Source organism: Malaclemys terrapin, chromosome 9 (assembly GCF_027887155.1).
Source record: "Malaclemys terrapin pileata isolate rMalTer1 chromosome 9, rMalTer1.hap1, whole genome shotgun sequence".
Classification (NCBI taxonomy): Eukaryota; Metazoa; Chordata; order Testudines; family Emydidae; genus Malaclemys; species Malaclemys terrapin.
In genome coordinates this window covers 94,743,344-94,766,910 of record NC_071513.1, presented here as the reverse complement: position 1 = coordinate 94,766,910, position 23,567 = coordinate 94,743,344, and the positions used below count along the sequence as shown (strand labels likewise).

The following is a 23,567-nucleotide window of genomic DNA, read 5'->3' as shown; positions in this document are numbered from 1 at the left end:
TCGTCTGGGCCACCACGAAAAGCTGCTGTGGTGCCTAGTGAACAAGCAGCCTGTCCTCTTTGCCTCTGACTCTGGCCGCTATCTGTTCCATCAGCCATGAAGGAAGGAAGCAGCAGCAAAGGTTCCAGCACTCTGGAGACTGAGTAGCTCATGGGGATCAAGGGGGAGCGAGAGCTGTTGGAGGAAAGGAGCTTGGTGGAACAGGAGTTGCTGTGGGACTAATGGGGGCCACAGTGGGGAGTAGGGTTGCCAACTTTCTAATTGCAGAAAAACGAATACCCTTGCCCGGTTCCTTCCTCAAGGCCCCGCCTGACCCCACCTCTTCTCTGAGGCTCTGCCCCTGCCCCGCCCCTTCTCTGAGGTTTCACCCCCACTCATTCCACCCTTTCACGTCGCTTGCTCTCCCCCACCCTCGCACATTTTCACCAGGCTGGGGCAAGGCGTTGGGATGCGGGAGGGGGCTCTTGGCTGGGGCCAGGGATGAGGGGTTGGGGTGCAGGATGGGGTGAGGGCTCTGTGAGGGAGTTTGGCTGCGGGAGGGGGCTCTGGGATGGGACAGGAGGGTGAGAAGTGAGTCGGAGGGTGAGGGTTCCAGCTGGGGGTGCAGGCTCTGGGGTGGGGCCAGGGATGAGGGGTTTGGGGTGCAGGAGGGGGCTCTGGACTGGGGTGCGGGATCCAGGAGGGAGTTTGGGTATGGGAGGAGGCTCCAGGATGGGGCCTAAGGGTTCAGAGTGCAGGAGGGGGCTAAGGGCTGGGGCAGGGAGTTGGGGTGCGGGAAGGGGCTCCAGGATGGGGCCTAGGGGGTTCAGGGTGTGAGCACCCCGGGCAGCACTTATGTCAGGCAGCTTCCAAGAAGTGGCTGGCATGTCTCTCCGGCTTCTAGGGGGAGGGGGTGGCCACGGGGACTCTGCCCGTGGTTTCCAGCCAATGGGAGCTGCGGAGTCAGCGCTCAGGGTGGGGACAGCACATGGAGCCCCGGTGGCTGCCCCTATCCCTAGGAGCTAGGGGGACACACTGGCCACTTCCTGGGAGTCGCACGGAGCTGGGTAGGGAGCCTGCCAGCCCTAGGCCAACTGGACTTTTAATGGCCCGGTCAGCGGTGCTGTTGAACTGCCAGGGTCCCTTTTCAACCAGATGTTCTGGTCGAAAACAGGACACCTGGCAACCCTAGTGGGGAAGAGGACTAATGCTACCCTGTAGCAGAATCCCTCTTAACCAGCATCTTTGCTCATCTGGTTACTTCTGGGTTTCCACAAACCCTCCCACCAACCAATTCGGAATGCAAAAAATAAGATTCTGCCTCCCATGACTCAGGGGAGCCCGGTGAAAGGAATCTGTTGTCAATCCAATGCCTTTCATATCCACACAACTTTTTTTAAACTGAAGTCTGCGGTTTGTTCAGACTATGGTACAATGAGGTCTAACCTGGCTGAGGCCTTTAGCGGTAACTGCAATATAAATGTTAATTTATATATATGCGCCAGTTAGGGGCAAATATGCAAAGTAATTAATGGGCTATTGTGTCACACATGAAGCTACACAAAACTTGGCACGTTATATGCATGGTCTAGTGGACTGAATTTGAGTCCCTCTGTCATCAGACCTGTGATTTAAAAAAGTGTCCATCAATTTTGGATGCTTCAGTTAAAAAAATGGAGGCACCCAAAATTAGTGGACACTTTTTAAAAACATGGGATTGTGTGACTGATCTGGGAAACTGAGGAAATCTCAATGAATAGACGCTTAAAAATAATTGGCCATAGTGTCTTTGTATCTCAAATTTCCCACCTGCAAAATGGGGATGATAAAAAGAATGCATTACCTACCTTGGAGGGCTCTTGTGAAGATTAATTACTTATGGCATGATTTGCAGAGTGCAAATTCAGCTCTCACTAAAGTCAACTTGAGCTGTAAGTGCCCCTTTGAAAATGAGGGCATTAATATTGGTAGAGAACCCTGAAGAGTAAAAGTGTTATTATTTCTAGTATTTCCAGATTGTAGCTGACCCAGAATGTGTGATCTCATACTTTTGCTCCCTACCAGCCAAAAGGAGAAAGTTAACCAGAGAAAGTTAACACTTCAGAACTGTGGAGAAGTGTTTGAGTTTGATTTTTCTGAATGCTAGGCGAAGGCTCACAGTGGTTTTTATTCAAAGCAGTTTGCTCCTCTTAGCTGAAGGACACTATTCATTAACATATGATCTTCTTAGGGTAAGGCAGTTTCACATTTGATGGCAGAATTCAAGATATGGTATTTTAAAGCGGTAAAGTTTAGTGCTTGATTATCTTTAATAAAGTATTAGCACAACTAGGCATGCTTAGTTGTTACACTGTCTGACATACATGTAAGAGATGGAAATCACCACATTAAAAAGAAATCTAAAGATCATTAAAGATGCAGTTAGATGTGACTGTGATATTTATTCATTCACAGACATCTTGGAGATTGCTGAGGCTTACAGAGTAACTCACTAGGTCACCACATTTGAATATAAATGATAGGAATCTTTTTTGCTATTAGAATTATATAAGTATGCCAAGACTAGAGAAGACTGTGGAGAACTTCAGAGAGTACCTAGCAAGTTAGGTGAATGGGCAGCATGATGGCAGATGAAATTCATTACTGACAAAAGCTAGGTAATGTTTATTGGAAGAAATCATTTGAACCACTCGCACACATTGCTGGGTTCTAAACTGATTGTACTGTAACAACTCAGGAACAAGACCTGGGTGTAATTGTGGGGAACCCAATGAAAACGTTTGTTCAACACGCATCAGCACATGAAAAAGCAATCAAAATAGTAGGACATAGAATGGAATAGAAAACAATTATTGTGACATTATGTAAATCAACTGTATGCCCCCACCTAGAATTCGGTGTTCATTTCTGGTAATCCAAACTCATAAAAGGCGATAGCAAAAATAAAAAGGGATTCAGAGATTGATAACAAAAATGATTGGAGGAGAATGAAGGGGGACTTCGATAAGAGGAGGGACTAAAAAGATTGAGACTGGTTAGAGATGAGACGAAGAAGAAGGAATATGACAGGGGAATACAAAATAGTAGTATTGAGAAGGCAAACTGGGCCTCTGTCATAGTACAAGAGAAAATTCAGTGAAATTGGAAAGCAACACGTAAACTCATTCAAGGCAATATTTTTTTACATAGCACATGGAACTCATCGCCACAGGATCTGATGGAAGCCAAGTGCTTAGTGGGATTTAAAAAAAATAGAAATGTATATAGCTAAAGAGAACATCCATATCTTAGACACGATAAACTTTTTAAAATGCATATAATCCCTCATGCTTCAGAGGGCATGAATCAAACACTCCCTTGGGGAGTTAGGAAAAAAATTCCTTTAGCCCACACTGGACAATTACACAACAGCCTTTCTTGCACCTTCTTCTGAATCATCTGGTACTGGTCAGTTAGAGACAGGATACTGGACCAGATGAGCCAGTGGCTGGGCATGAGATTCCCATGTGCCCATTTTTTGGGTAGGATTTGCAGATGCACTTAAGTGAAAGGTGGCTTGTGATTCAAATTCATGTAGGTGCTTTTAAAAAATCTCATGCTTACTTTTTTCAGGAGAATAACAACAAAAAGAGACAACGAATGTCTTTTATTGGGATAAAAATAGTGACTACTGTGTGTGTGTGTGTGTGTGTATAGGCGTTAGAATGATAAAAGAACTCATGACCTATCAGCACATAGATCCTTTTGGTAGCTGATTTAGAACCAAATCCTGCTTGCCTTACTGCAGCAATTAGCTTGATTATCGTCACAGGGATATTCATATGATTAAGATGAGCAGGGTTTGATCCTTATTATAGTAACCAATAATATACACAGAACCAGACTACAGAATATACACACTGTGCTTGATGTTATGGTGATGGGCACTATGGAAAACCCATTGACAGGGAGACAGTTAGACAGGTAATACAGTAGTTTTCTGACTTCTAGAATGAGTATCAATTTGACATTATTTTAAATGGAAAGAGAAAACATGACAATAGGGGACATGTTCTCAAATATGTTATCTATGTAACTGTATCTATTGTCACTTTCTCTAATTCAACCCCACAGATTTTTCATAGGCGAGAATAGGGAAATTAGCCGTACTCTATTTCCATTAATCAAAAAAAAAATCTGAAAGTTTCAATTGTGCAGTGGTATTTCTTGCCTATTATTGTGGGACATAAGTGCCATCTGGATATTTGCCCTGTGACCAGTGGGTCGATATATATATATATGTGTGTGTGTGTGTGTGTGTGTGTGTGTGTGTGTGTGTGTGTGTGAGAGAGAGAGAGAGAGAGAATGAGAGAGACTGACTTTTAAAAAGAGCCAATCGGAACAGGGATTCTGCATATTCAGAAATATAAGAAAACATCACAAATCTTAATGCAGCCTGAAGAAATTGCAAGTCATCCAGTGAGCAAGAGGGCTTGAGAAATCTATTTGTCCGCCTGCCCATGAAGAGAAGGACAATTTCCCAGGCAAGGGATGGAGAAGAGCAGAAGACTCCATGAAGTCCACTAGGGATCTTGCTATGCTGATGTAATTCACATGGGAAGTGTGCGTAGATGTTAGAGGGATGAGTGCAATACAAAATCCATAGACAGATAAAGAGTAAAACTGTTTAATGGCTGGAAGCTGTAAAAGGGTATCAGTACTATTGCTGGCAGGTGAAAAAAATTCTGCTTTTAGTTATGATGGTCCCTGGTTCTAGTTTGTATTCTTAATATGCGTCAGTTGAAATTATATTAGGGATGGGCACAAGCCACAACATTGAGATCCAGATCTGAATTTTGAAGCACCAAAGTTCAATGATGTTGGCTTCATCCATCAGAAATCAAAATGACATCTGCAAAATTTGGATCTAGGTTTGTTTTTTGAACAACCCTCAAGTTTAGGGGTGTTTGGATCCAGGATTTTAGTTTACATATATCTATATGTATGTGAAGTACCACTGTGCATTCTAGATCAAATCCAAGCTCATGGTTGTCAATGGAGTTTTGTCATACTCTTTAGAACTGGTCCCAAATTGGAAGCCCCCTATAATGGGACTCAAATTTAGTTCTGTGTTTGTATACAGATGCTAATTCAGTGCTAAAGGAAGAATGTTAGGCCTGATGAAATATCACTGTTACTAATACAGCTAAAGTCGATTAATGGAGATTTTCCTTCAAGTCAAGTGATCAAACTGTAGAATTAGACAGAACTTTGCAAGCTTTTGGAGGGCTTTTGACAGTTCAGGTCCCAGCTAAACCCATCAAACTATGAGCAAGAGAGAAAAGAGAGACACACTTATATCAAGTTTGAGTTTCTAAGTGAGATCTCCTCTGCTTGACTTGGAACACTCTAAATATGTCTACTAATAAAAGTATTCACTCAGGAGAACACAAAGGCATGCATACCTGAAAAAGAAATCCTATGCACACCTAATACATACATGCTCACAAATACCAGGGTTCTTTTGTGCGTTCTCATTGAATAGAAGCAGCCACATGTGCTTCCCAGTCAAAAAGTTTTAATTAATTGCTTCCAGTCATTTTCCTTATGTAAAATTGGAATAGTTATAGAAAGGACTGGCTGTGGATGGTTTTGGTAGCGGTGGGATGGGGGATGTGTGGGGGAGAATTATACTAAAGTACTTGAAATATCTAAGACAGAAACCAAAAATAGATAAATGCAATTTCTTCAAGGCTATTTACCTGTAACAAAATTCTTCAAAATCAGCTTCATACAAAATGATTGGATCTTCTTAATTAAGACCTGAAAAAGATTTGGTCATGGATGTCCTGCAAAATATCATGACAAGACAGATAGGTGCAAGTGACACTCTTTGGTGGGGGAAAATATATATCTGATAAGATTAACTATTGGGAGAGCAACAACAGGTACGAAAGAGTGGAATGTCGGACAGATCAACTCAAGATAAAGCAGCAAACACAAAGAGAAAAAAGAATGAGGAGTCCTTGTGGCACCTTAGAGACTAACAAATTTATTTGAGCATAAGCTTTTGCGGGCTAAAACCCACTTCATCGGATGCATGCAGAGAAAAAGTTGTCAGAAGTCTGTGCTCTGCCCAGACGTGTTATTAACCAGGGTTTGCAACAAGTCAACAGGTCTATCCTTTTCATTTGCTGACTCTTAAGTTAGTTCATCTGTAACCGTAGCATTTTATTTTTTTTGCTGAGTGTTTCAATGATTGTTTCCCATGCCTTGAACTGCTTGGGCTTTGTTAAATGGATTGAAAGGTTGCCTAGTTTCATTGATGTATCTGAAATGCTAACTTCCTACACTAACAATCCTTAGTAAATCCCAACAGATATCGTTACACCTTCTGTGCCAATGTGCACTACAGAGACTATTTTTCACAACAGCATCAGTTTCCTACTCGCCTCTATGACATCACCACCAATAGCTCTTCCACTTAAGCAGTTTTCAAGTCAGTGCATTATCAATGGATAGATAGGTCAAGATGACTGAAAACCAAAGCTCAGAAATTCTGTGGCCTTCTATATTTTCTGACTGTGCTCATGTTTGTGGCTCAGCAAGACTCTCCCAGTTTCAGGATGGAGTTATTTCAACTGCATTTCTGTAGCAATCCCCACTACAGGTCATCAAGGGGACAGAACTATGGACCTTCAGCGTCAAAAGCACAGGTCTCTATTATTTGAGCTGAAAGAACAACTATTACCTAGTAGATACAGAAGGCTCTTTTCTTCTGTGTATAAAGAGGAAAACCCCAGACAAAAAAGCATGTTACATTTTTTTCTTCTTCTTGCCTTTGATTATATCATAGTCTGTGGTATTTAAGCACCAGACAGTAATTGGAGACAGCAGAGAATATGCCCCAAAAGGCACATTCTCAGTCTTCCCACCATTCCCAATTTGGTCTTTTCCAGGTTATTTCTCTGGAACGTTATTTACTCATTTCTAGAGCCTGTCTAGTGTATGGGAGGTGTGACATTTATAAGCCGCAGCTCCACTTGCAGATAATAAATGGGGGTCAGCAGTGGCTGTGACTACACTGATGTGGGAAATGGTTTGCCGGTTGGTAAGGATGGGATGAAACCAAATATATGTTGCAGAAAGTATTCTGCAGGCTGGGTGATTTGTTCCAGCCACCCTAGCTGGTAAGGTCTTCTCAGCACCTATAAAAGGAAAGCATTGTCAACAAAGGATCTATTTGTGACTGGAAATGGACTACAATAATCTTGACATTCTAGAATGTCGATCTTGGATGAGTGAGTTCCCCACACCTTCGGGACTCTCCTCCCGTCTTTGTCTGTAACAGAAGTAGTTTGCCAACCTTCACATTGCTCTGCAGAGGCCAGCTTTTCTCCCTTGCTCATAGGGAGATGAGTAATGGGTAGCTGAGGTGCAATACTATGGAGGGGATTTGGAGGGAAGGTTGGGCTAACTGACTTTTGCTATACTCTATGTTGTTGCTGGCTTATTTGATCTTGGAGCAAATGATGAGTATAGTTTTCAAAGGTTGTTGAGCACTCGTGGAGCTTTGGATGGATATTCTCTTCTTACAGAGAAATAAGCCCTTAATTAATAAACAGGTTCCAGATCTTCAAGCATTTTAAGAACCTTGCTGTGACCTCCCATCTAGGCAGAAGAAGGCGCAGCAGCTCCAAAATGCTCCTGGGTGTTTGTGCTGAGTTTGATAGTGGGTGTTCAGCTCTGTAATTCTCTGCACTATCCCAGGCATCAGAAGTAGCAAAGCACTGACCAGATGGCCCATCCCTGCAGCAGACAGTGTGAGATATTTGAGTCAGTTTGACCTTTTTTGTATTTTCCAGTTTTAAAAAAAATGACAAAGTTTTTTTTAAGCCAAAACGGCCCACGCAAAATTACCCTGCAAGAGACAACCAGTATTGGTGTCCACCTAGATTATTCATAATTTAAATATTGGTCAATAGCGGGGAGCTTTACATTGAGAGCCTGATAGTTGTATTTGAAAAAAAACGGGCCAATAGGATCTGAACTTTAATAAAGGGGGAGTTTGGATCCAGAATTTCATACCCATGTAAAATGATTCGGTCCTTTTTCTAGTCACATCCTCTGTTTTTTTCAGTTCTGCTAATTCTTCTAGGTTGTTTTTTGTACACTCTCTCAATACAATATATAAAGATTCAGCACAATGAGTGCACTGGCAAAATATGCTCACACCACTACTGACTGTACAATTTCCTGCAAGTGTGTGTGTGCAAACTGGGCAACTGCCATCATGGCACCGTGAAGGCCATTTATTGCACTGATCTTTGACATCTTTGGCCCATAGGACAAATAAGGGGCATCTATGAATGACTGGATCCAAACTCCATCAAGAGAGTTGATGGATCTTTTATCCTGAAGGTTCTGTCAACTGACAGCGCAGCATTGCTGGTTTGTATAGCCACAAGAACCCTGTTAATTCACAGCATCCTTGATTTTTATTTTACCCTGAGCAGAACGTGGGTTGGACAATAAAATCCAGTCTCTATGAGATTTAAGTTTTCCTCCTACTTGGTATAAGCATAGAGCAAATGTAAATCAAAGTCAAATATATTCCTGGCCTCCTGTTTTATAAACTTATTTTCCTCATTTGTTACAAAGTCAAAACAGTTTGACATTTTGACAGCTGAATTTTTTTCCAGGAGAGAAGCCACTTGACAGAAGTTCTTACTCAAAGTCGTTTCTCACTGCCTTTTAACCACATGCCAGTGTTCTTTTTTCCTTTTAGTATATTGCTGTCACAAGATTTTCATATTTCCCAGGTACAAGGTTACTCCCATGGATTATGAGGGCTGAGCCATATAACACCCCTGCTTGCACTGTACTTAAAACGTGTCCATGTATTACATAAAGAATAAAGAACAGGGCTAGGAAGTTGTGAATTATGGAGTTCTATTTCCATGGACAGGGTGTGGTGATACCATAAATCATCAGGGAAAATCTCCAATATCACCAGAACCTCAAGTTAGAATATTGATCCATAATTCAAAACTGTTCAGGTCTTTTATTGAATATACATAATTGATCCAGATCCCCAATCCATGCATTTCCTCACAGCTCCCTTATTGTTACCTTCTCTACCCCTTCTCCTTACCATTATTGCTGTCCTCCCTCACAGTCTCCTCTGTACGGTTGATGATGTTCTCCCACTCTCCTCCCCAGATGCTCCTCTCCCAGCCCCAAGCTTTCCTTCTTCCAATGTACAAGATAGACACAAAGAAGATGGGATGCAATGTGAAATATAGCAGTGGAGATGACAGTGTGGTTTTTAGTTCAGTTACACATGCACACACTTATTGTGGGCCTCCAGGATTTACAAAAGGGACTGAATGGAGGAAGGGTGGGGACTTGGCACATGTGGCCAAAGAGAGGATTCCATACAATGTATGATGCTGAAAATTAATTTTAATAGAGCTGCAAAAATTAAACAATTTTCCCATGAAACTTCATATGAACCTGATGTGATGATCCTTGTGTAGACAACTCGTGAACAGAAAAGCAGGTGAAATTAATTAAATACATTATTCAGTATTCAGACAAGTTGTGAGGTAGAGTTGTGTGATGTAATTTTCCTAATAATAAGCTATGTTTGAATGATGATGGGGGGATCTTGAACCTTGAAGGGTTTGGGGATCAGTTCTGACAAGCACTCAGAAGTCTGGATACTTCTTGCTAGTTGAACTTCTTGAAAGGGGAGAATTTGGCTGGAATACTTCTGAGAACAGACTGGCCCACGAGATGTCCAGTAATTCTTGCTTGTGGTTGGAAAGGCTGAGAATATGAACCATCTTTTGTACAGTATTTTCTTTTTGTTCCCATTTCAAACCTCAAATATTGGGTACTTGTATGGCCCCCCCGTCACCACAGTATCTGATCCCCTCACAATCTTTTAGTGTATTTATCCTCCTGTGAGGTAGGGATGTGCTATTATCCCCATTTTACAGCCCAAGCTCCCACAGGAATGCTGTGACGGAGTAGGGAATTTAATCCAGGTCTCCCAACTCCTGAGAGAGTGTTCTAATCACTCAACCATCCTTCCCCACAAAGTGCACCAAAGCAAAATTGGAAATAAAGTTAAATGAACATTTCTGAACCCTGCCAAAAGGTTTGGTTTGGTTTGAGAAGAGTTAGGTAGGGGGAAAAAACCCAAACACTTTATTTCCATAAATATCTGCCCATCCCTAACATTTATGTGGCGTTTCACATCTATGAATGAGGCCTTTGATGCCTGTCAAAAAATCCTGGAAAATGTTTTTCAGAAGAAAGTTTCCCCTATTATTTTTATTTTCTGATTGCTATCCATGACACAAGTAAAAATAATCCTTTGCCCAATTTGCCTTTAAAAGCAACACATTTAGCTGAAAATATGCCTGTTTGGTTCAGATGCCAAATATTTATCATTTAGATTTCAGAAAAGATGATACAGATATAGAGAAATGGGATTCTTAATATGCTAGATCTACTATTGCATCTCCTTAGAAAAGACGGCATTTACTGTCACCGAACAAGTTTAGTACTTTTGTCATTAAAATGTCATCGGAGTAGCGCTGTCAAATGAATTGCATCATGACCACTTATAATGTACTCTCATGTAATGAAATTCTCCATAAAGGAAACATTTGATATGACGACTGAAAGCAAATTACTTTGATAAGTTCCTGATACATTGAAATTTTTCTCCTAATGAAGATTTAATGAAAGCAATCAGTTCTCTGAGTTGTGAACTTTTGACAACAGGACTGTAAAGTACATCTAACGACAACCACATCAAAGTAGATTTAAAGCATTATCATAACCCTAATTTTATTATTTAGCAGAGGAAGTGGTACTGTACCTCTCACTGCAAAATGCGACTCTCTGTTCCTTTAAGTGCATTTTTAATAGCCCCTTGAGAAGCATTTCCACAAACAGAATATCTATTGTCACTAACTACTGCTCATTCCAAAGTCTCTGCATTATTGTTTGGATATGAAACTTTAATGCATTAGCAAGAGCAATTTATCAAAATAGGAAGCAATATCTTTAGATCAAACACACTGAAAGATCCAGTGATAATGATGCTGCATATGCATGTACATAAGGTATTCATTCATTAAGTTCCTGCTACTTATCTTGGTGAGGGTCATATGCAATGACAAATACCCAAACTTGCAACCTGTCTCCAAACAAGGAAGATGCATAAGCCACATTGCCTTGTTTTGCCTCAAAAACCCCAATTTGTGATTTTCTGACATTTCCCTGTCTAGTTATGCTAAACCAAGCACATAATGAAGTGTATAAGGCTTATAACTTTGCATATCACCTCATATTCCTCTGGACTCTCTCTCTCAAAGAAAAAAAAAGCCCTTTCAAGGAGAATATTTCTTTTTATGCTGCTTATTTTTAATTCCCCTCCTACCCCCTCCCAAATCATTCAACATCGAACTAACTAAACATCATTTCCATCTCTAGCCACAACAGTTGGAGGGGTGGGGGTGGGAAGAGGCAGAACCTTTTCTGTCTGAAACTAGAGTTCTTGTCTAGCAAAACAATTAAATGTAAACAGTGCAGTTGAGGCTTTCATTATGCAAAATGGATGGACACATTATGCTGTCCATGGCAATAGGTTATATTTTAAATACTTCTTTATCAGGAAAATCACCCCTTAATGCTTCACTTCCCCTTTTCACATGACAGCAGGGACACTCCAGGCACATTTTACATGTTAATAGCATATATTCCTTATCAAACAGGTTTCAAGACTCTCACATCTTCCCCCTCCTATTTTAGGACACCCCCCCCACAACTCCCCACCCAACCTTAGAAACAACCCAGCTGGCATGGTAGATAAGAGGTAAAGTGTTTTCTTCATGACCTCTATGCATCGTACTCCATGGGAAAAGCAACGTGGAACGCACAGTCAGCAGGCTATGAGATTCGAACCAGCTTGTCCTCAAGGCATTTCTGCCATAAAACATAGTCCTATCAACAGTATTTTTATTACAAGCAGCCTGGCTTCCCTTACCCCCACCCCCTCTCTGCTTACTGCTTCTCACTCTGCACCTGGCTGCATTTGGAAACCCACAGAGCAAAGCATAAACAATAAGCATCAAACAGCAACAGATTCCTTTGTTTTACATGCAAATCCTACCTCTGGTAGTTGTCACATCTTCCTCAGGAGCAAAGCCTAATTATTAGCAAACAGAGATCCAGTGGAATCCTCCAAACTGCCACCAGTTCTTAAACGCTGTCATCATTACTTCCTGGTGCCTGAGCCTTTTTGGACCATTAATGTCACAACCCCTGCTAACTCATAAGCTTAAGACTCCCTGCTCAAAATGTCTGAAATAGTTTGGAAGGACAATAGAAATGACAGGCACACTAGACAGCCATGCTTGAAATTAGTTATCTGAAGCTCTGCTAAGGCTGTTTCGTAGTGTTTTAAAGCATGCATTAGGTAGGATTTATTAACCTATCATAGGCATGCTATTTCTGTTTTCATTAAACGCTGTAGCAGGATGTCTGTTAGAAATGCAGTGATAGGTCTAACCCCTTTCCCCCCACTGCTTTTAAATCCTCACGTTAGAGGAGAAAAAAATCAGACAGCCTTAAACTTACTAAGGGTACCGTTTCTGCAGAAAGGAGTTTCACACATTATTTTGAAACTAAAGAGAAATTCACTTCTTGAAATGGAAGGTACAGTAGCTCCCAGGACTAATGTAAATGAAAAGATTCATCTTCATGCCACAAAATCCCTATCCACCCCAATCCTGTGCTACAGAGTTAGTGAAAGTATTGATCAAAATCTGAAACTTCCCAATGTTCTCTAAGGCAGATGTAGTATTAAGTCAGTAAGGATGAAGCATCTACACTATCTTATTTTCAGTTGCTTATTTAGTGCTGTGACGGGTTGGATCACAGAAACCCCCTGGGGAGCTGCCACCCAATGTGCAGACTACCCCTGCTTCTGTTTTCCCTGCCAGCTCAGGACTCCAGCACCCTGTCTTGCTGAGCCAGACACTCCCGTCTGGCTCCAGACACAGACACAGACCCAGGGTCTGAATCACTTGTCCCAAAGCTGCAAGTTTACCTGAAAACAGCTCGCAGTAGCGTGCTTGTCTTTAGCACTCAGATGCCCAACTCCCAATGGGGTCTAAACCCAGAAATTGTTCGCCCTCTATAACACTGATAGAGAGATATGCACAGTTGTTTGCTCCCCCAGGTATTAATACATACTCTGAGTAAATTACTAAATAAAAAGTGATTTTATTAAATACAGACAGTAGGATTTAAGTGGTTCAAAGTAGTAACAGACAGAACAAAGTAAGTCACCAAGCAAAATAAAATAAAATGCGCAAATCTATGCCTAATCAAACTAAATACAGATAATCTCACCCTCAGAGATGCTTCAGTAAGTTTTTCTCAGACTGGACATCTTCCAGGCCTGGGCACAATCCTTTCCCCTGGTGCAGCTCTTGTTGCAGCTCAGGTGATAGCTAGGGGATTCTTCATGATGGCTTCTCTCCCTCTCTGTTCTCTTCCCCCCTTTATATATCTTTTGCATAAGGCGGGAACTCTTTGTCTCTCTGGGTTTCCACCCCCCCCTCACTGGAAAAGCACCAGGTTAAAGATGGATTCCAGTTCAGGTGACATGATCACATGTCACTGCAAGACTTCATTACTCACTTGCCAGCACACACATATACAGGAAGACTCACAGGTAAAGACAGCCATCTGCAGACAATGGGAGTCATCAAGATTCCAAACCATCATTAATGGTCCACACTTTACACAATTACAATAGGCCCTCAGAGTTACATTTTATATTTCTAGTTTTAGATACAAGAGTGGTACATTTATACAAATCAGATGATCACACTCAGTAGATTATAAGCTTTGTAATGATACCTTACAAGAGACCTTTTGCATGAGGCATATCCCAGTTACTTACATTCACTTATTACCGTATTTTCTCTAAAACTATCTCAGTTACATTATATTGACTTATCAAGTTTTTATAAAACCATATAGACTGCACAACGTCACAAGTGCCATAGGTGTGTGTGAGGTTTAACCAAAATTAGAATATGTGTCACAGATAGCAGCATCTCAGTTTACAGTCTTAATGCACGAGTTGCTACACTACAGAACAAACAGAATGATAATGAGCAGAATAAACAGAGTGCCTTTATAGTCTTTATAGTCTCAATGATTTGTAGAAAAGGTGGGGTTTTGGGAGAGTTCTTTCCTACATCTGTTTTAGATATGATTTATGTGTAAATATAAATCCAAAACTTCAAATGATTAAATGTAGAATATTAGACTCTGGAGACTTTCACTTCTAGGTGACTGGTTCAATATAAGCCCAGGTCAGTAAAGGTCAAAGGTTGGCTATTCAGTGTTGCTGGTCTGGTTCCGAGCATATAAACATCCACTTTTCAAAAGCCACCAGCACAAAAACATCTTTGCTGGCAGTAGCAGCCGAGAGGCCAAAGGACTGAACGTGCAGATCAATGCCGAGACAGACTGGTAGGAATGGGTGGGGAAGCTACTACTTCTGGTGTCCACACAGTACAGTTCAATGGTTAAAAAGTGGACTACAGTGTCCAGGGCTCGCAATCCAGCACATTTCACAAGCATTAATTTACAATGAAAAAAATCACAGTGAGCAAGCAGGGAAATGAATCATGATCCGAGCAATTAGGGAGCAAGGCAGATCAATGTAGCGATGGTTAAAAAATAGATTCAGCTGTATTAAGGGGTGGGATTTGATGGCATAATAACCCATCCTCCTTCATTCCTGAAAAAAAAAAAATCCGCAATGAAGAGGTTAATAAACCAGTAACAAAGAGAAAATGTGTATTCGTTTTTATCATTAATGGGTACTAGGTGGCACAGGGGATTGGTTATGGGATGTGAAACTTTTCCTTTAGCGTCATTGGTTTGAATTTGGACTGGTGAGTCACTTCTGTATAGCTGAAGCTCAATATTGTTGGAGAGGAGATCATGGGCCTATGTTAAACCAATAGATAGCTTCAGTCCAATTCCTAGGGAGCACGTGTCCATGCTGCAAAAGCCACTACCACATTTAGCACCAGTTGCCTACTTTGTTGAGATTTTTGCCAGAGAGCCAAGGACTGGCTGGGCATTTAGAAGTGAATTATTTTCTCCCCTTAGAGACTGGCCTTTTAAGCATACACTGAAATTCTGAGCTCATTTGCACCAGTGTAAATTTACTGAAATTGATGGAGTTACTCCAGATTTGTGGAGTGCAGAATTTGGTCCAATATCCATCTAATTTATCTAGGTTTTTAAAACAACCCCCTCATTGTATACCATCATGAGAATTCATGGAGGATGGGTGAAGTCCCAGAGGACTGAAGAAGGGCAAACATAGTATTTATCTTTTAAAAAAAGGGGAACAAAGGACACAGGGAATTGTAGACCAGTCAGCCTATCTTCGATACCTGGAAATGTACTGGAACAAATGATTAAACAATCAATTTGTAAGCACCTGGAAGATAACAGGATGATAAGGAATCGCCAACATGGATTTGTCAAGAACAAATCATGCCAAACCAACCTAATATCCTTCTTTGACAGGGTTACTGGCTAGTGGATGGGGGGCGGGGGAGTGGGTGAGAGCTGGTGGCATGATATATCTTGATTTTAGTAAGGCTTTAGTCCACCTGATATTCTCATAAGTGAACTTGCTATAAAGTGGATACATAGCTGGTTGAAAACCTGTACTCAATGGCTCCCTGTCCAACTGGAGGCACTGCTGCTGCTGCTGAGATTAAAAGCCAGTCTGCTGACCCTTCCAACCAGTCAAGCAGCCTACTGCAGGCCAGCTGCACTCATTAGGTTGCCCAGAGACTGACTCTGCTATGGCCCCTGTATTAGGGACCGAGATATAGATAGTCTGCCCTAGTAGTCAGAGCCAGAGTCAGGTCTAGTGGGTGGAGCAGGCATCCAGCAAGCTGAGGGTCAGAACCAAGGTCAGATGGCAGAGCCAAGGGTCAAGCTGGAGTAAGGGACAGAAGTCGTGGGCTGGGGTGAGAGCCAGGACTGGTCACAGAGGATTGAAGGCGAGATGTAAGGGCAGGAGGAGAAGCAAGACTCAAGCACGGAGCAGGAGCATAATTGGAACAAGAGTGAAGGCAGGGGCAAGGCAGTAGCTAGGAACATTGCTGGAATAGGATTGGGTGCAGGAGGCAGGCACAAGCAGGGTCCAAAGCCACCTTTTTGCTCAGACAAACTTCCTGTTCCTCCTCCTGATTTAAATAGTGTTGTTGGACCAATTGGAGGAGCTGGGCAATCCTCCAGTCAGATCTGCCATGGGTGGTGCTTGACTGGGGCAATAACCCTAGTAGCTTCCAGCCCATCAGGTTTCAGAAGCCATTAGGTGGACGCCAGGATGTGGAAGCTTTCTGGGGACTCCCAGACTTGGGAAGCAGGGTATGTTGTTTCTGATCTTGAACCCGACTGGCTCTGCTCAAGTCCTGATTCTTGATAGTATGTTTATACCACACACTCAGGCTTGTAGACTCAGTGTTTCCAAGCCTATGCTTGAACATCCACACTGCATTGTAAACCTGGGTTTATAGTTACTGGACCATGTCTCACAGCTGTGCTAATGCATCCATCCTGCATTATGCAGATCTTCTGACTCAGGTCTGTGGTTTGATTTGCATCCACTCTGCAAAATGGCAGGGCTTGGACCTCAGTTACAGCAGGACTTGGGCCCTGACCCTCCACCCCCTAGCAGGATCCTGTGACCTGGGTCCTGATTGCTTACAGACCTGAGTCAGACTGATTTGTGTGTGTGGCTGGAAGTGGGGCTTGGGCTCCAACTTGAGTTAGTGCTTGGGCTTAGCGTGCAGTGTAGACATACCCTCTAAGTTCAGCCAGCACAAAACTATGTTGCCACTGTTCCAGGTTGGCTGGCAAGATCTCATAATCTTCTTCACAGATCACTAAGACTTCACCGAACAGCATGCTTCAAGGTGGCTTCCTTTGTATATTCTCATGTATCACATCTATGAGGACTGCAGACAAAAAAGAGGCTCAATGCTGACTCCTGATGCAGGCCAATGCTTACTGGAAGTTCTCTATTGTAGCCCCATTGGATTTTCACTATGGTAGAGTCTCCATCATACATATCTCCTGAATAAGACAGACATATTCTTCTGGCACACTTCTCTATTACAAACTCCACCAAACTAGTTAGAATAATAGAATATGGGTTAGAAGGGACTGCAAGGGTCATCTAGTCTAATCCCCTGCCAGGATGCAGGATTTGTTGTGTCTAAACCATCCAAGACAGATGGCCATCCAGCCTCCTTTTGAAAACCTCCAGTGAAGGAACTTCTACAACCTCTCTTGGCCATATGTTCTATTGCCCTACTGTTCTTTCAGTAGGAAGTTTTTCCTGAGATAATCTAAATCTGCTATACTGTAGTTTGAACCCATTGCCTCTTGTCCTGCCCTCTGGCAAGAGAGAACAACTTTTCTCCATCTTTTTTATGGCAGCCTTTCAAGTAGTTGAAAACTGCTATCATGTCCTCCCTTAATCTCTTCTTGGTACACGATCATATGCTTTTCCCAGATTCACAAAGACCATACCTCTAAATTTGCCTTGAAAGTTTGTAGCACAAATATGGCATTAACTTCTCCTTCCTGGTATATATCCAAAATGACCCTTCCAAATTTCCACCATTCCATGGAGATGCTTTTAAATAATCTTCTCCTATACTTTCACAGCATGTGATATTAGCTTAATTGAATGATAATTAGCACACAGTGTAATGTCTATTTTATGCTTAAAAATAGGCACTACAAAGCTTTTATACCATTCATCCAGCATTTTTTCTATTTTAAGAATATCACTGAACAAATTTGTAAAATACTTTATGCCTTCCATTCCCAATGACTTCATCTAGTCCAGGTGCTTTCTCCTTTTTCATTTTCCTAAGCGCCCCTACAGCCTCCTTCTTCTATATGTAATCTATCATGCCCTAGTTGGTCTTACATGTTCTTAATTCCTCCCCTGGGTTCTCCTCATTTATTTCTCTTTCAAAACAATCACCCTAAACATTGTTAATTGATTCACCATTTATTGGCAATATACCATCTTCATTTTCAATGTAAGCAAGTTTGTTGGCATTGTCTCACTTGCCTTGGCAAGTCTATAGTTGGTCTACTGTACCTCATGTCCTCCTAATTGGTTATATAGCTTGTTACACGCCCTATTTTTAGTTGTTGTAACTCTTTTTTTGGCCTCCTTTTTATCCTCCATGTATGCCATCTTATCAGTCTTCAAGTTTCCCAACGGATTATTTAACTTCTGCATTCCACCCCCAAGTCTCCCTTCTTATCCTTTTCAGCACTAGTTTCATCACTCCTAGGACTTCATGTGCTGTTTCTAGCAATGTTGCTTTAGTTTGAACCAGTTGTCCTCTATACGCCCCTGAGTGTAGTCAGGATGTTTATGGATTACTCTTTGTTTTAATTTTTTTTTTCATTCTCATCTTTCATTCCCATTCTCAAATGAGTGAAGAAACTGAAATGTGCAAGCTGGAATGTCGGAACGCTGACTGAAAGAAGTTTGGAGCTATGTCAGGCCTTAAAAAGGAGAATAGTAAATATAGCTTGTGTACAAGGGACCAGATGGAAAGTTGTAAAGCCAAATGCTGGTGGAGAGTAACAAAATCTCTTTATCAGGGAGTTCAACCTCCTGAAATGACGTTGGAGGTATTCTGGATAAAACCATGTAGAGGCATGGGATAGAGGTTATCAGAAGGTTGGACTGTCTGACAAGTGTTAAACTGTGTTGGGAAGAGGTAACAGAGGTAAGTGGGTATGCACCACAATTAGGAGAGGATCAAAAAGTAAAAGAGGAGTTTTTTGATAAGTTGTTGTGACTTACTGGAAACAACCACTCAATGAGCAAGTAATGATCAGAGCAGATTTAAATGCACATGTTGGAACTGTGAAAGCTGTCCATTGAGGGCACCGGCATTGGAACCAGAAATGCCAAGAGGGAAATGGTCCTACAGACTTGTCTGGCACTGGTCTTGGTGATCACAAACACACCTTTCAGAAGAGGGAAAGCCATTTCATAACTTATAACAGTGGAGGATGCAAGTAAACCAATTTCTTTTAAATAATAAGAACAGAGAGATCATGAAAATCAGTACTGAGAGTATACCCAACGACTGCACTGAGAGACAGCACAGATTTCTCCTTAAGGAGTTCAGAATGAAGAGAAGCAAGTGCCAGTGCAATACCTGTTTGATGGATAATTTAAGAACTTCCTTTTGTACTGTCCATCCAGCATCTTTCATGAGCACTAAATTCACCTTAACGAAAAAAAGAGCTTCTTGTCCTGAGCAATATATTCCCGATTCACTAAAGGCTCAATGTAGAAATGATTTGTATATGGGATGTGATAACAGCTCTAGAGGCATCAGGCAGATTCAAATGGAAGACACAGACACACTTCCTTGACTGATTGTCTGCAGAGAAACATCATGAACTATCCAGGAACCTATTCAGAGTGGATGACACTCAGCCTACATAGGAGTTAATACTGTAATTACTATTCAGAAGTTTGGTAGATATTATCCAGGGCCTGGCTGCGAATCGTTTGTATAGACAAGCCCTCCAAAGGGATTCTTTAGAATGAGTCATTTCCTTCCCTGTTCCACCATAGAGGAACCCCCAGCCCCATGACCGGGGCTCTCTTCTTATTGTGTGCTGGTTCCTGACCACTCTTTGGGGTCAGGGGCCAGTAAGAGGAAGTGGCACACATTGCCAAGGCAGGATAGGAGTGAACAAGTGGAAAAAAGCCAAGAGTGGGCCTATGTGTGGAGGCTGATCTAACATGCAGGTGGAAAGTGAAGTTGGTAGATACCTCTATCTCATGGGGACTGGGGATACTCCTGGCAGTAGGTAGCTCGAGGAGTTGTAATGAGATGAGTAGGATCTCCTTTGGTCACAGAGCGATAAATCAGGCATGAGGAGGAGGTCTTGCTGAGGGAGGAGGCAGAAGGGAATGAAAAGGATGTGGGACTGAAAATAAGTCTTCTCATCTTGGGTGCCTCAGTGGAGAGCCAAGACTCCTAAACTCATCCCCAGGGCCCTAAAGATGAAAGGAACAACCTCAATACACTACTAACATTTTCTGTTGATGCTAGAAAATTATTTAAAAAACCAACAACTCCTTAATTAGAAATAATTAGCCCCTGTTTCTCCTTCCTGATAATACATATTCAAGAGCTAGACTACATGGACCACTGATCTGACCTAACTTGGCAATTCCTATGTTCCTAGATAATGAATATGCTTTCTGAATGTCCCCTCCCCCCAGTAATTGCTTACTTGTGCTCTCAGTTTGGTACCATCAGTAAAGTCACATTGATTTTAATGGGAGTGGAGGTTACTCAGCATCTTGCAAGAGTAATATCTTAATGAGATATCTTATTGAGATACAATGGGGATGCACCAATGTAAATTGGTTTTGACTCTTCTTTCTTTGATCAATATTAGTTTTTGACCAATATTAGCTTGGGAAATGGTCTAGGAGAGATGGAGATAAGGAATTCAGAGGATCTGTAGTTTGCATGCTGACTGTCAGTTAAACAGTGTAATGAATGGAACAATTTATGCATAATTTCGTTATGAGTCATCCTAATTATAATGAAAATTTGATAGTTATACTTTCTAGTTATATATGATACAAATACATATGCTAATTGAATATGGAAGTACACAATATAATTAATGTTGCAGGTTATGCACACTGTAACCTCTTCTCCTCCTTTGGGGACAAAATTCTCTAGGAGCCATAGGAATTTGGTTTGAAGTTATATATTTATTAGTAAACTATTCTTTCCACTCCCATGCTGTGTCACTTTCAAAGGGTATCCACATCTGAACCAGCAGTGGGGAGCTTTTCAGTAATCCAGTAGGTGGCCTGGCGTGAATCAGCTATGAAAGAGAGTGCAGAAATAATCCACTGATAGCCAGTCAAGGTTGGATCTGTTCAGCAACTGAGACTAACAGTATATAAAGTAGCTACAGTCTGGGTACAGACATTACATACATTGCAAGTACCGCTGCATGTTGTATCAAGACTGTGAAATTAATTGTAAAAGAGAATTAGATTTAAATAGTCAGTGGGATCCTTAAAGGAGACTGGTCCAAACCTAATCCCAATCTGGATTTTGAGGAAATTTGAACCGAAATCCAGAACTGAATGTTTTGTTTTGCACCTGTTCCTGTGATTGACTAATGTGAAACCCCATGTTCAAACACAAGAAGTTTGACTCTGGATTGAGATCTCAATATGGTGGTTTGGCCCCATCTCTACTTATTTAGGATTTAATTTTCCATTTCTGTATGGGATATTACTGAAAGCAGGATAAAAAGTTCAGAAAATAATCTGAGTTTATTTGACCAAGCCCAGTTTGAGTCTTTTGCACCAAACTTGAACATCAAGAGCATGAGCTTTAGCAGACTCAAATGATCATGACACCTGGCTAAAAGAGCAAACTTTCCAGGAGTCTTTCATGGGCATACCTGGATTGTAACCTTTTTCAGGCAGGGACTGTCTTTTTGTTATATGTTTGTACAGCAACTAGCACATTGGTGCATGACTGAGATTCCTAGGTGCTACCTCAATAATAATAGAGTATCACTGACAAGAGTGATCTGACCACACAGGGAGGTAGAAGAGCCTTGCAGGAACCTCATGGTGATAACATATACATTACTTCTGTATCAAACATAACTCTCACAGCTGAGAGAGAGGTCTGTGGACATAGCTGTCCATCTATAGAGTAAGGGCAGAACTATCTGGCCTTGTGCCTCTTTATGTTCCATTCCTAGAATATAGGCTTTCCTGGGCTGGCTTCATGATGTAGGAACATTTACATTCTCATGGTGTGTCTTAATGTTGCAACAAACTCCTTTGCATGACAGAAAATTAGGTTCAATTTCTATGAATGTTGAAACTAGAACATGATTCTGAACTCAGACTTGAATATTACAGGAAACTAACACAGCTAAGCCTTCACTGCCAGAAAGTTTTGTTTTGTTTTTTAAAATTACAACAAAGTAAGTCATGCACATTAACTATCCCACTGTAAAATCCTACTGGAGACAATGCATCTGTAGTTTTTACCATGAGATAACCAGGTACAATTATATCCATGGCAAATGGAACACTATCACTTCCCAAACACCCCTGTGTGACTGAGTGTGACTCTGCTGTGGCCTGACTCAGTTTCCTCTCCTTAATGAGATAACAAGGGGGTCACTAAGCCCAGACAAGGAGAAGCCATATACTCTATTTTACAGCATTATCTCTCTCCCTTTGATAAAGCCTTCTAAAAGGAGCATTTGTAGAGGGTTTAAAGGCTTTTACCTCAGAGCCCAGATAAAACTTAGAAACCCCAAACCAAAAGTCTCAAGGTTCTAGCCACAGGTCTTTCTGCTGTAAGTCTTCTCCGGTCTCTGAAGAGTACTACGCTCTTCCCCTGGTTTGCTCTGAGTCTCTCCCAGGCCTCCCTGCCTGGAGAGCTTTTTTTTCCTAGTTCAGGCTCCCTAGGCACTCCCCCTCCTCTACAGCTTCTTTTCTCTTCTAGAGCTTTTTAGCAACTGAGATCACCTAAGCTTTTATTGGACCCAGGTGTTCCTTACTCAGCTAACTGCCTTCCAGCTACTTAGGCTGTTAACTATGCCCAGATGGACCTGGGTTGGCTCATTTCCTTTGGTGGAGCCTGTCACAGGTAGGCTGGTTTCAGAGGGGTAGCCGTGTTAGTCTGTATTAGCAAAAACAACTAGGAGTCCTTGTGGCACCTTAGAGGCTAACAAATTTATTTGGGCATAAGCTTTTGTGGGCTATAACCCACTTCATCAGATGCATGGAGTGAAAAATACAGTAAGCAGGTATAAATATACAGCACATGAAAAGATGGGAGTTGCCATACCAAGTGTGTGTGGGGGGGCAGTGCTAATGAGGCCAATTCAATCATGGTGGATGTGGCCCATTCCCAACAGTTGACAAGAAGGTGTGAGAATCACAGGTAGGCTGGGATCTGGTTCCCTTCAGGGGCTAGTCCTATAACCCCCTCCCACCCCAGTCTTTTCACCCCCACTCGGTGGCTGATCATGCCTAGTTTACCTCATGGTAAAGCTACAGTGCCTTGTCTCCACTAGGGTTTCACAGCAGGATAGCTAACATGCATTAGTTATTCCATGGTAAAAACACACCAGTTTTTCACAGTGAAGACAAAGCCATGGTGTGATGGGTGAATAGTCATAAACTACATCGTTAGTGGTTTATGTTCTGTGGAGGGTGGGGGAGAGGGAATTACATATGCAACTCTCATTGACACCAACGGAAGTTATCCATGTCCAAAAGAATTCCATGCATTGATGGTGGAAGGCACCCGGGTTTGGATTTAGTCTAAAAGTCTCTTTTGTCTTCAGACTAATGAGACATCCAAACGCTCACAGATGTGTTCGTGCAACTGATTTGTATTCCACTGGGTGAGCTGCTAATC

General features: G+C 41.8%; 1 protein-coding gene across 2 annotated transcripts in view; it reads right to left on the bottom strand.

Annotated features, from left to right (window-relative positions):
• LOC128843752 (calcium-activated potassium channel subunit beta-2) overlaps window positions 1-23,567 on the bottom strand; it is a 255,695-nt gene that overhangs the window by 160,972 nt on the left and 71,156 nt on the right. Inside the window, exon 1 of one of the 2 annotated variants that reach the window (XM_054040858.1) lies at window positions 12,149-12,391. The exons of the other annotated variant lie outside the window; for it this stretch is intronic. The gene's annotated coding sequence lies outside the window, so the exon portion shown is untranslated. Of the gene's footprint in view, window positions 1-12,148; window positions 12,392-23,567 lie in introns of those variants that run through there. 2 annotated transcript variants of the gene reach the window in all.